This window comes from Sinohyriopsis cumingii, chromosome 17 (genome assembly GCF_028554795.1).
Source record: "Sinohyriopsis cumingii isolate HCF-2022 chromosome 17, ASM2855479v2, whole genome shotgun sequence".
Classification (NCBI taxonomy): Eukaryota; Metazoa; Mollusca; class Bivalvia; order Unionida; family Unionidae; genus Sinohyriopsis; species Sinohyriopsis cumingii.
In genome coordinates, this window is record NC_142977.1 from 39,927,793 (window position 1) to 39,940,143 (window position 12,351).

Sequence of the window (12,351 nt, forward strand, 5' to 3'; positions counted from 1 at the left end):
CACGAGTAAAATTCCACAGTGTTTACTAGCTGAGTAAACTATATCCATCTTTTCATTGTGAAATCATTGTGATCCATTCACCCCTTGTCTTTGTATTTTGTAATGTAAATTATTTCTATTTTTCATTATTAAGTCTGTGACTTCTTATGTTAATTAATCCAATATTTGGATTATATATAGATGCACATATTCATAATTAACTGCTCATTCAAATCATTCATCATTAAATACTGTGTTTATATCGTCAAAAGTATTTTGTTGTGAATCTGGAAATCCCACTCAGTTATCTTGTTACACCCAGTTGTTGAATAAACACAACTGGCAACAGCAGTAAAGTCATTGAACTTACCGACAGGACATCAAAGACAAAGGTTATTTTTATTACAAAGCAAGCCAACTTCGTAAACCAACTTAGGATACTTTTAAGTCGATTTTTTTTAAAGGGCATTAACACAAAGGTTAATTTGTTACAAAAAATGCCAATCTCAGAAACTGACTTTGGATTCTTCTAAGTGTGCTGTTGTTTTTTTGATTGTTTTTTTTTTAATACACAAAGTCAACCTTGATATGGAAACTATATTTGTTTTATTTTACACCAGTATTCACAGGAACTTTGAAAATAAATTGAAACAATGGAACATGCACAGACAACAACAACCCAGTGTTGCCCAGAAGATTTGGAGAAAATAAAATCATTTGATAAATTTTGAAGGCCAGAAGAGATGATTTTGCCAACACTATGATCATTAACATGGATGAAATTCTAGTGTACTTTGATCTTACTGCTGGGTGGACTGACGATAAGATGTGGGTTAAAAGTGTGAGAATTAGCACTGGTGCATATTTAAAAAATCTGACTTTTAAGTCATTGCAGTTTCTTCTTCAGGATATGTGTTGCCACCAACGATAGTTTTTCACAGCATGAACAAATATTCATGCATAATAGAATGGATTGTACATGTGCACGCGCGCGCGGCCTGAAGAAGGGTTGTGTTGAGATGATACTGCAGTGGATTAAAGAGTTTTGTCTTAAGTATAGTTTTATATTTTCTTAAATAAAATTTCATTTGGAGTGCATCTTCAGACATGTAATTTTTGAATGATTTATAAGGTGTCCCACAACTAACAACATGAGAAAAAAAATGATGTGTCCCAAAACATCGAGTGCACAAAAAATTACTATAAAAATTAATTTATAGTGTCCCAACATATACAGTAAATATGGTACTGAAAATCGTGTTTTCCAAAACATGACAGTGTCAGGGGTTTGCGGGTACAAAATTGTGTTTTTAGCATTATATGTCATGTCATGTCAGGTACCAATATCTTTTCTTCCAAACTACAATTATGTGTCATATATTTATGAAAATTTTTTTCATAACATTCCCCTTGTTATTCTAATACAACATACTGTTTTGACCTGCACTCCACTTACACAGTGTCAGTCAAATATTTAGATATCTATTTTGAAGACTTGAGTTAAATGAAGTATGCAAACTACGCTAAATTGTTGTCTGCAAAGAAATATGCATGTTCTGAAAAGGCACAGATAATCATATTTGACAACACCCCTGATAGAAACTGAATTTTGTATTTATCTACATTGGAAAATATACGCTACCATAGCAAGGGAATTGAGATTACCTAATAACAAAGTACATGTAGCAGTAAGACAGTATTTGTGCAGGGCTCATACAGCACAACTGAGATTTGTCATTGGCTGACACTAGTGACATTATTAAGTGAGTAAAAGATTGCACCATGTCAAACAAAAGTGTCAGTGAAGATCGTAAGACAGCCTGAGTCAATAGACAAGGTATGAATTTCACTTCTTTGTCTCACCAAGAAGGAAGACAGTTCATAAGGTGCTTTGGTTAATGACCAAAGAACACATCTGGGCACAAGGGATCAAGAGACAGGTCTCTGAAGCTCAAAAAGCTGTAAAAGATTGGCAAGATGCAGATCTGAACCAATGTATGTGCCATGAAAGAACTTAAGTGTGTTGGATATGCCAGCTTGATAACCTTTGATAGTGGATAGTGAACATCTTTTGGTCTCAAAGAGGAACAAAAGGAAATCAGCAATAGAAGTTTCAGAAGGGCAGGTAGGATCAACATCTTTCCTACTGCACCAAACACAGAAGATTCTCCAACTGGCATCATAAACTTTGTATGTATTAGCTCTCCTGGTGTCTGTCCATAAACTTGTTCTGCCAGAGAAGTTGCTCGGGATGTAAAAGCTCTCCTGGCTTGAATGATGCAACTGGTGACTCTGTCCGAAAACTTGTTCTGGCGGAGAGATCGTTTGAGATGAGCCAGGCGTGAAGGTGGAGAATGTCTGGGCTGTTGTTGAAAATGGATCCCTGGTGTTGTGACAGGAGATCTCTCCTGTGTGATAGAGACCTGGGTCGATCTATCAAGAGGTCTAGGAGACTGATGAACCATGGTTGTTGGGACCACAATGGGGCAATGAGATTCATCCAAACAGTGGAAGTTCTGACCCCTTTGCAGAACTTGTGGTAGCAGTCAAACAGTTGGGAAGGCATATGTGAATAGGCGATCCCACTGGAAGCTGAATGCATCAACTGCCCAAGCTTTCTGATCCAGGACAAGAGACACATAAAAGGGAAGTTTGTTGTTGAGCATGGTTGCAAACAGGTCCACTAGAGGTCTTCCTCAAAGGGAAAACAGGAACTCTGTTACTGAGTGGTGAAGAGACCATTCTGTGAAGATGGCTTGGTCTGTTCTGGGCAGGCTGTCCTCTAGATGAAAAGGTTCCAAACCTCCACACAAAGAGAACGGGCATGTGTGCCTCCTTGACATCATAGGTAGGCTAAGACAAATGTGTTCTCTGAGGAGACCATGAGACATTGGCAACTTATTAGGTCGACACACCCTTGCAATGCTAGAAATACTTTCATTTCAGGTTGTTGATTTGGTAGGACAATTCGGCCCGAGTCCAGGAACCATGTAGAATTATGCCCTTCAGCTCTAAATGGGCTCCCCAGCCTGAATCTGACGCATCCATAAACAGATAGGAATGGGGATCGGGTGCATGCATGTGGACTCACATCAGGAATCTGTCTCAATTCATCCACCAAAGCAATTGGTGAAATACTGGTCCTAGAGGGATTGGGGTTGATAGAGAATCTCTGTGAGTTTTCCACCTTGCCAGAAGAAGGAAATGTAGAGGACGCATGTCAAGACGTCCTAAAGGAACCAATTTGGCAGAGGCATTCAAGGTTACGAGTAAGGACAGATAAGGCAAGCAGATAAAACGGTTTTTACTCGTACCATCTCTAGGTTAGCCAGGATTCAATCTACCCAATCCAAGGGAACTTAGACCAAATTTTGGTTCATGAGGAATTTCATCCCCACATAAACAAAGTCCTGTGATGGAATGAATTCCATCTTCTTGCGGTTGGGTAGGAGACCCAACTGAGTTATGGTGGACCAAGAGCAGAACAGATCGTAATGAAGGTCTGAACATGTACATGGTGAATCAGCCAGTCATCAAATTACTGGAGAATCAATGTTCCCTGTATTCGAAAGTAGGCCGCTACTACTCCCATAACTCGGACGAAGACTCGGGGTGCAGAAGAGATTCCGAACAGCAGAACCCAAAATTGAAAAACTTCCTGGTCTAGGCAAAAACGAAGTTATTGCGGTACTGAGGAAAAATGGGGATGTTTAAATAGGCATCTTGAAGGTCAATGGAGACTGCCCAATCGGACGGATGAAGAGTGTTCCAGATTGAGGAGGTTGTCACCAACCATCTTAAAAGTTTTCTCCAACAGAAACAGGAGAAGACCTCATTATCACTTTATGCATCATGGGTGCAATGTGTTGTCTCTGAGTGGAAGGGGCCAACACGTTGCCAGAGCCATATTATGTACTGTGGTGCTAAAACTCCCTGATGGGAGGGTGCAACCTGTGGTGGCAGTGCTCTACCTCCCAAACAGGAAGGAGCAACCCGCTACCTGAAGTGTTGATGCTGTTATGAACAAAAGTACTTTCCATCATATCCCTACAGACAGAAGTTGAACTGCTTCTCGAAAGTGCTGGAGGGGCTTCAACAGCCACTGAGGATGTTGGTCCTATCATGTGCAATCTGGAAGAAAAGCCAGAAAAATCACATGTAGAAGAGGGAATGTTCTTCCATTTTTTTTTTCTTTGATCGGTATGCCTGTAATCTACTAGGTCACAATTGCTTCAGATGCCTATACAGCATGGCATCGGTGAAAAGAATGACATATTGGTACAGTTACTAGATTTCAGATGCTGAAAGACCACAAATCACAAATGGTGCAATGGTTTTTCTGAGTGCTCTTGCTACTGTCTGTGTGTGTATCCCATGAGGTCTTTTTGTGGCCCCAATGCAACCACAGACTGTTTTGTCTCTGAAATTTTTTTAAATTATTTTTATTAGTAGTTGTGTGGTCCCTTGTTGCAAAACTCGACCTATACACGAACAAAGGATGGTAATTATCATTTAAGTATTTCCTTATTTATTTAAAGAAACGTGATATTCCAGTTCTGATGATTTGTTTATTGAGGTAACATGCAAATACATGAATGTCAACGCGAGCATTGTATGAAGTTATAACTAGTTCACTGAGTTGAAAATAAAAATGGAGGAAACGATATCCTCAACTTTTGAGCAAGGCCTGTTATTGCTCCTAGAACACAGGGACTTAACCTGTATGATTCAGTTAATATTTTAAGCAAAAGTGTCTACCACCACAGGTAGAATATGAGGTAGCTTCCGAATTCCCACAATGAATGAAGTTCTAAGGGGGAAAACAAAAAGCTACAATATGATTTTAGAAATAAACGGACAGTAGTAACACTGAAAATTATAAAACACTTAAGAGAGAGAGAGACCGCTAAATGCAGTATATTAATTGTCCACAGGCATAATTTCCTGGTCACAACGGCTTCAGATGTCTATACAGCATGGCGTCGGTGAAAAGAATGACATACAGGTACATCTACCTTCTGCACATGACCATGTGACAGAGTTGTGTGCAAAAGGTCATATTGACCTTTTCTCCGCTCTGGGAGGATGTATTCACATAATACGGATGGTATATTTTCGGCATCAAAATAGATTAGCTAAGCAATAGCGACAGGATAATGAATTGCTGCTATTAAAATACAATGATATCCTTGATAATAATAATAATAATAATAATAATAATAATAATAATAATCATAATAATGACTTTATTTAAATCAGAAGGTCATTTGGTCAAATGACCAATCTTCCATGAGGCATTCTACAGTGACATTTGTACAAATATATATATATGTATATAAAGCAAATTATAACCGAAGTCACCCACAGTACTAAACAGACTTCGACATTTGATTTGGAGTTGTGGCATGTTGTTGCATTATCCTCACAACAATTAGATTTCCAAGATGACAGTGAAGAATGAACATGACATTGTGCTCAGATCCCTGAAAATTGTAAATGACAGAAACAAATCCATGCAATGACAGGGCCTGCACAATCACCAAAGCCATACAATGACAGTGCCTGCATCATCAAATTTTTGTAATGGCAGGTTCCTGCAGATCGCCAAATTCATGTAATGAAAAGGCCTGTACAATCACCAGTCCATGCCAAGACAGGGCCTGCACATCATCAAATCCTTGTAATGACAGGGCCTGTACAATCACCAAATATATGCAAAGACAGGGCCCGCACATGACCAAATCCATGCAAAGACAGGGCCTGTACAATCACCAAATCCATGCAATGAAAGGGCCTGTACAATCACCAAATCCATGCAAAGACAGGGCCTGTACAATCACCAAATCCATGCAATGAAAAGGCCTGCACATGACCAAATCCATGCAATGAAAGGGCCTGCACATGACCAAATCCATGCAATGAAAGGGCCTGTGCAATCACCAAATCCATGCAAAGACAGGGCCTGCACATCACCAAATCCATGCAAAGACAGGGCCTGTACAATCACCAAATCCATGCAAGGACAGGGACTGTACAATCACCAAATCCATGCAAAGACAGCCTGTACAATCACCAAATCCATGCAATGAGAGGGCCTGTACAATCACCAAATCCATGCAAAGACAGGGCCTGTACAATCACCAAATCCATGCAAAGACAGGGCCTGCACATCACCAAATCCATGCAATGAAAGGGCCTGCACATCACCAAATCCATGCAATGAAAGGGCCTGTACAATCACCAAATCCATGCAATGACTACACATGCACAATCACCAAACCTAAATAATACTGAAAAGAATAGCCTTTTTGAAGACCAGGCTGAAAAGTAAAACTTTGTAATCCTCCATTCCAAGGCATCTTATGAACATAATTTGTACCAAAAGCTACATAACCAAGTACTGAGGTGGGTAAGTAAATGTTACTGTGCCAAAAGCTACATAACCAAGTACAGAGGTAAATAAACATTAGTGTCAAAAGCTACATAACCAAGTACAGAGGCAAGTAAACATTAGTGTGCAAAAGCTACATAACCAAGACTGACATAAGTAAACGGTACTGTGCCAAAAGCAAAATAACCAAGTATTGAGGTAAGTAAACATTACCGTGCCAAAAGATAAATAACCAAGTATTGAGGTAAGTAAACGTTACTGTGCCAAAAGTCATATAACCAAGTATTGTGGTAAGTAAACATTACTGTGCGAAAAGATAAATAACGAAGTATTGAGGTAAGTAAAGGTTACTGTTCCAAAAGCTATGTAACCATGTATTAAGGTAAAATAGCGTACTGCAGACCTGCCAACCCTGAAAAATCTGTCTCTGTATGGCAGTTGCTTTTTTTTCCATAAGTTTGACCAGTTTTCAGTAAGGTGTAACAAAATATAAACTGCTACTGTAAAGCTGGAAAATGTATTTAAAAGTTCGGTATTCCAAATAGGCAGCAACAGTAAACATTATGTTCAACTTAAAAGTACACGTCAACGTTATTTACCATTAGTACAGATGCACAAACTGCAATTCCAAACCCTATGCAACTCAATGGCTTGTTGCTATCTATTAACTTGACGTAAATGTTCAAATTTGTTTTTCCAATTCACATGACGATGGCAATCATATCTCCTGCCATGAGACATTCAAATTGGCATGTGATATCCAATAAACATAATTGTGTCCCTTCCTGCTTTTATTCACAAGAATCTGAATATTCCTTTTATTCTTCTGTGTTGATTATTAACACTTTATAAGTGGCTTATTTTCCCTTTCATCTTCAACATGCATCACTCGCTGGATGCCATTTTTAAAAAAGTATAATAATTAACAGTTTGATCATGCAGATGCTTTGTATGGCAAAATATGTGCAGTTTAAAGCATCTGAGGTACTGCTGTAAAGTTAGTCTGGTTCCCTGACTAATTCCGCTAATTCTAACATGAAACCCGGACCCAAATCAAACACGAATGAACATATTATCCTGACTTTCGGCAACAATCATTTTTACGTAGTTTTTGCTTTTATTTTCCAAGTCCGTATTTTAAGGGTCATTTTCGTAAGACTTATGGCAAATTCATAAGGGTTGGCAGGTCTGGTACTGTGCCAAAAGCTACATAACCAAGTATCGAGGTAAGTAAACATTACTGTACCAAAGCTAAATATCCAAGTATTGAGGTTAAGTAAACATTGCTGTAGTGCAATGCATGCACATTATGTCATGATGTTGCTGACATTTGTTCAGAAATATATTGCACTACAGTGTATGTACTCCAATTCTAAAAAGGATTTTTACTTGGATGGTCATAATCAACTTGGAAACTTCAAAAGTACAAATGCTTATTACTATCATGGTTCAAATCACACCTCTCTTACATAAGCCAACAACTTGTTATTGGTTGTTGTTGTTGTTGTGGGGTTTAATGCCATTTTTCAGCACGATAGGCGGCTATACATGGCGGCCAGTATTAATGGCGGAGGAAGAAGCCGGAAAACCCCGGAAAGAACCACCGACCCACAAGAAGCTACTGGCAAGCTTTCTCACATGCCCACATTGGCTGAATCTTAGACTCGAACCGCCGCAGACAGAGGTGAGATGGCAGTGATCCGTAAAGAAGAGCGCTTTAGACCACTCGGCCACTCAGGGCCCCCTTGTTATTGGTAACACTAAATCAGACCTGATATCCATCTACAAAGGATTTCCATGGGAATATTATTAGGACAGCAATTATTTATAAATGACATGCCTCTATATGTACAACAATTATAATTCCAATCTGTGCAGATGATACAATTTTGCACAAGTCTGATTTTAATGTTGAAACTTCCAACATGCCACAGAATTTCCCATTTGATACACAATTCTCTGTTTTAAATTTTAATTTAATTTTTTAAATTTCAATACAGATTACACTACCACAAGTCTATATTAATGTTCTACATGATATGTCTAATTTTAAGACCTAAATTGAGATTGATTATAAATAATCATTGCAGAATACCATATTCAAAACAAAATAGTTTTACAAAATTATTTGAACAAATCTGAAAGACATGGAAACCAGGGAAGATGAGATGGCTCTGTGCTTAGTGTGCCAGACTCATGACCATAATGATACAGGTCCAAACCCTACCATCAAACCAGCCTGGGTCAGCTACTGTGAAGTATTCTTGGGCATGACACTTTGCTCCAATTGCACTAAATAACATACTAGTGTTATTGTGCCATAAAACACCAAACCAAACCTTTATACCAAATTGCTCCCAGTAAAATCATGTGCAAATTGGTAAGCAGTTTTGAGGAGAATCTGTAAATAACAACTATGAACAGATGATGCACAATCGACAACAAAGGACTGTAACATGAGCTCATTTAGGGGACATTTTTACTCTGTGTCTTGATCCATCGAATATGTAACTTTTTGCAGCTATAGGTTTCATTTTGGAGAATTTGACTGCACATACCTTTAAATGGTATTTATTAACTTTAGTTCATGCCTAGTCCATCAATATTCAAATGAAGTTTATTGTATCAATTCCTCGCAAAATGGGTAACAGCAAACTCAATGATAACATACTCTGACATTTTTAGGCATGTTCAAGCAAGCAGGGTGATCCTGTTTATGCTGGTTTTTGTTGCGCACTATAATGTAGAGGGAATGTGCCTGTGGTTGGGAAAAAGTTGTACCTCAAACATAAACAAAGATGTGATAATGTCTTCATTGATAAACAAGGCTTGGGGAAACACCTGCAGGAAAAAATAAAATGGCACACGAGTCCAATAAATTAGAGGCAATTATGTAACTTCGTATATCTTTTGTATCTTTATTTCAATTCATACACGATACCTATTTTTCCCATACAAATATGTGCTATCATACATGCAAAAGACAATACAAATACGGCTGTCAATTCATATTTATTTTAGTCACATTTTACATCATGCTAAATGATCATGTTGAAGAAATGTCACATGTACAAGCTAAGAATAAAACTTATTGCATGTTACTCCTCTATCCAATTCACAGATGAACATCCATACAGGAGATGAACGAATATGCGCGTGACTTATTGTTCACGCGATCATACTTGATTCCCCCTTCACTAGTAAAGGTTCAATTCGATATCAATTTTCTTAACACAGTGTAATGCCAAACTGCCATTGCAAAAGTCCATAGCAATCGATAATTTCTGTCTGGAAATTTTGTTATGACAATTAATGTGAAGATCACTCAAAAATCACAATTTAACACACTTTGTTTGAACTATATTACTATTATTAAAAGACCTATTAGTTGCAGTTAAATACCAAGTTTGGTCTCTACATTTATCTGAAATTGGTTTAGTGCTTTCTGCTGCTTATTACAGAACCCTAGACAAAACAACAACTTCAGAAAATGCTAATGGACCTATTTCAAGTACATTTGGTGCAATGAATCAGTCAGAAAGAAGCATAAATTAAATGACCAGTCCCATACAGTCCCATACAGTATAAATGCAGTCAGAAATGAACTAACGTTCTTAGCTGTGTACATGTATATTCCACTTTGTGATTGGGTCACTATTTTTAAGGACTACACTAGAGGTTTGCATTTAAGTGTAAACTCAGTGTTTTCAGTGTTTTCTTGGTTTTTTGTTTTCTTGTTTTTAAAACAGAAGCAGCTGTCATCGGGAATTTAAATGTACATACCTCAGAGGATAACTTTTCATGTTGAAACAGTGGCATAATTTTTCACTATTCAGGAGAAGATCAACAAGGTCTTGCCAAGTTTGTTAAGATTTCTTTGAATAAAGTAAAAGCATACACTGTAAACTAGTTGCAAAAGGAGTTAATAAGCCCTTTGTAAATGAAAACAGCACAGTACTATTAGTACAGTATTTAAGGCATTACAACTATGTTGATATTATCTCAGATTTGATTTCACATAATATATATTACAGTCTTCATTAGAACAAGGAGCCAGTAGCTTCACGAGGGTCGGTGGTTCTTTCGGGGGATTTCCCGGGTTCTTCCTCCACCCTTAATACTGGCCGCCATGTATTGCCTTTCGTGTGCTGAAAAATGGCGTTAAACCCTACAACAACAACAAGAACTAGGTAATGCGTACAATCATCTGATAACGATGTAGATAAATTGGCATATTTCTCTCTCTGTCAAGAGGATGCTTACAAGGGTCATATCACATCCATGTGATAGAGACCAGGTCCACTCTGCAGTGGTCATCCTCAACAACTCCTCTAGAAAGCTTGGTGAGAGTAATTCTTGTCGAGCAGTTGCGGCAACTCCATCAGGACACATAGAGAGATGATGGAGGGTTATTTCTTAATCCCCTCCAATCTCTCTCCGCCACCACGTTGTGTGGGGGCCCAAAAATACATGTGAGCTGTACTGTATACACTTGCATACATTAATTCCAACAGCATAGAACCAGATCTACCATTGCATGATATGCAGGCATATCAGGATCTATTCTGTTTGTAAGCAAGTATATACAGTACAAGTCTGAAGATATCACTCCAATCTGGTAATTATGTGGAGGGTGGGTTGCCTCCAGGGTGATTGATAATAGGGATTGGGTTTCAATTTGGGGGGCAATTCTAGAAAGACAGTGAGAGGGGGAAAAAAACGCATTTACATTTTTACATGGGGAATATTTTAAAATACAGTGCAACCCCGCCATAACGCATCCTGCAATAATGCAAATTCAGATATAACACGGTCGTGGCATGGCTCCCGAAATTTTGTATATTTATTCACACAAGAAAAGATATTTTTTGTTCAAAGGACATGAAATAGTGTAGAGAAAATGTATTATTATCTTGGGGAAGAGATTGCGTATGAATTCGAATATAATATGATTGTCGTGTGGTTCCTGAAATTTTAAATACGTGTATTTTTCTCCTACTGGGAAAAAACATTTTTTTTTTTAAGTATGAGAAATAGTGTGTAAAACGTTATCATTTTGGGGGAAGAGTTCACGTATGAATCTGAATATAATATGATTGTAGTGTAGCTTCTGAAACTTAACAATTTCACCAGGTTCTAGAAGTGTTATGCCAGAAAAACCATTATCGGAAATGTTACTTATTTACTGATCCATGAGTAAAGCCAGTAAGTCGTCTTTGTGTTTGTCTTCAATTATTCTGTATACAATCGTTGCTCAAACAATAGCCAACATGTGTTCCTTCTTTAACTGCATACACAACCAAGCAGCAGACAATGTGGTAGTTGATAAAAGATTCTCACAATTTAATAAACATCAAAAAACGAAAGTCACCAACATGTTTGCTGGGCTTGGCGGTGTTATTAAACACAATCAACTGACCAGTAATTAATGTCCACTTTATTAGCTGGAAATTAAGAGGGTATGAAATTGTACATGTGTTCAGCTGTAAAAAATTTATATAAGTGACTCGTGACCATTGCAGGCCCACTGCACTTAGTTCTCGGGTTTTACATGTGTATGGTGTTTGCTTATGAACTCGTTATTAATTTCCTATTTGTTATAAATATATTTTACCGTTATGGAAAAGCAAGTTCACAAATGCAAATCATTATCTGCACTTTGTGCAATGATTAGTATAGCAGTTTTCACATTTCCTTCAATATTCACAAAATCTGAAGTAAAAGTTATATGCACGCTGAAAGTATGTGTTGATTGTTAATTATTTTTGCTGTAGTCGTTCAAATGAATAGGCATACAAGTGTTAATTATTGGAAATTTACAATGAATAAATGTACATGGAAACGTATGAGAAAATTTTAGCAGTATGAAATTTGTACAGACACCATTCATAGACCCTGGAACGTAAGGAACCGTACACATGCCTCATCTTTCTTAACCTAATTTTGATGTTAATTTTTCTCACTGAATTCAGAAACAATGA

General features: G+C 37.7%; 1 protein-coding gene across 1 annotated transcript in view; it reads right to left on the minus strand.

Moving 5' to 3' along the window:
• LOC149778469 (mechanosensory protein 2-like) overlaps window positions 1–12,351 on the minus strand; it is an 84,949-nt gene that overhangs the window by 64,673 nt on the left and 7,925 nt on the right. The gene's annotated exons all lie outside the window — the stretch shown is intronic.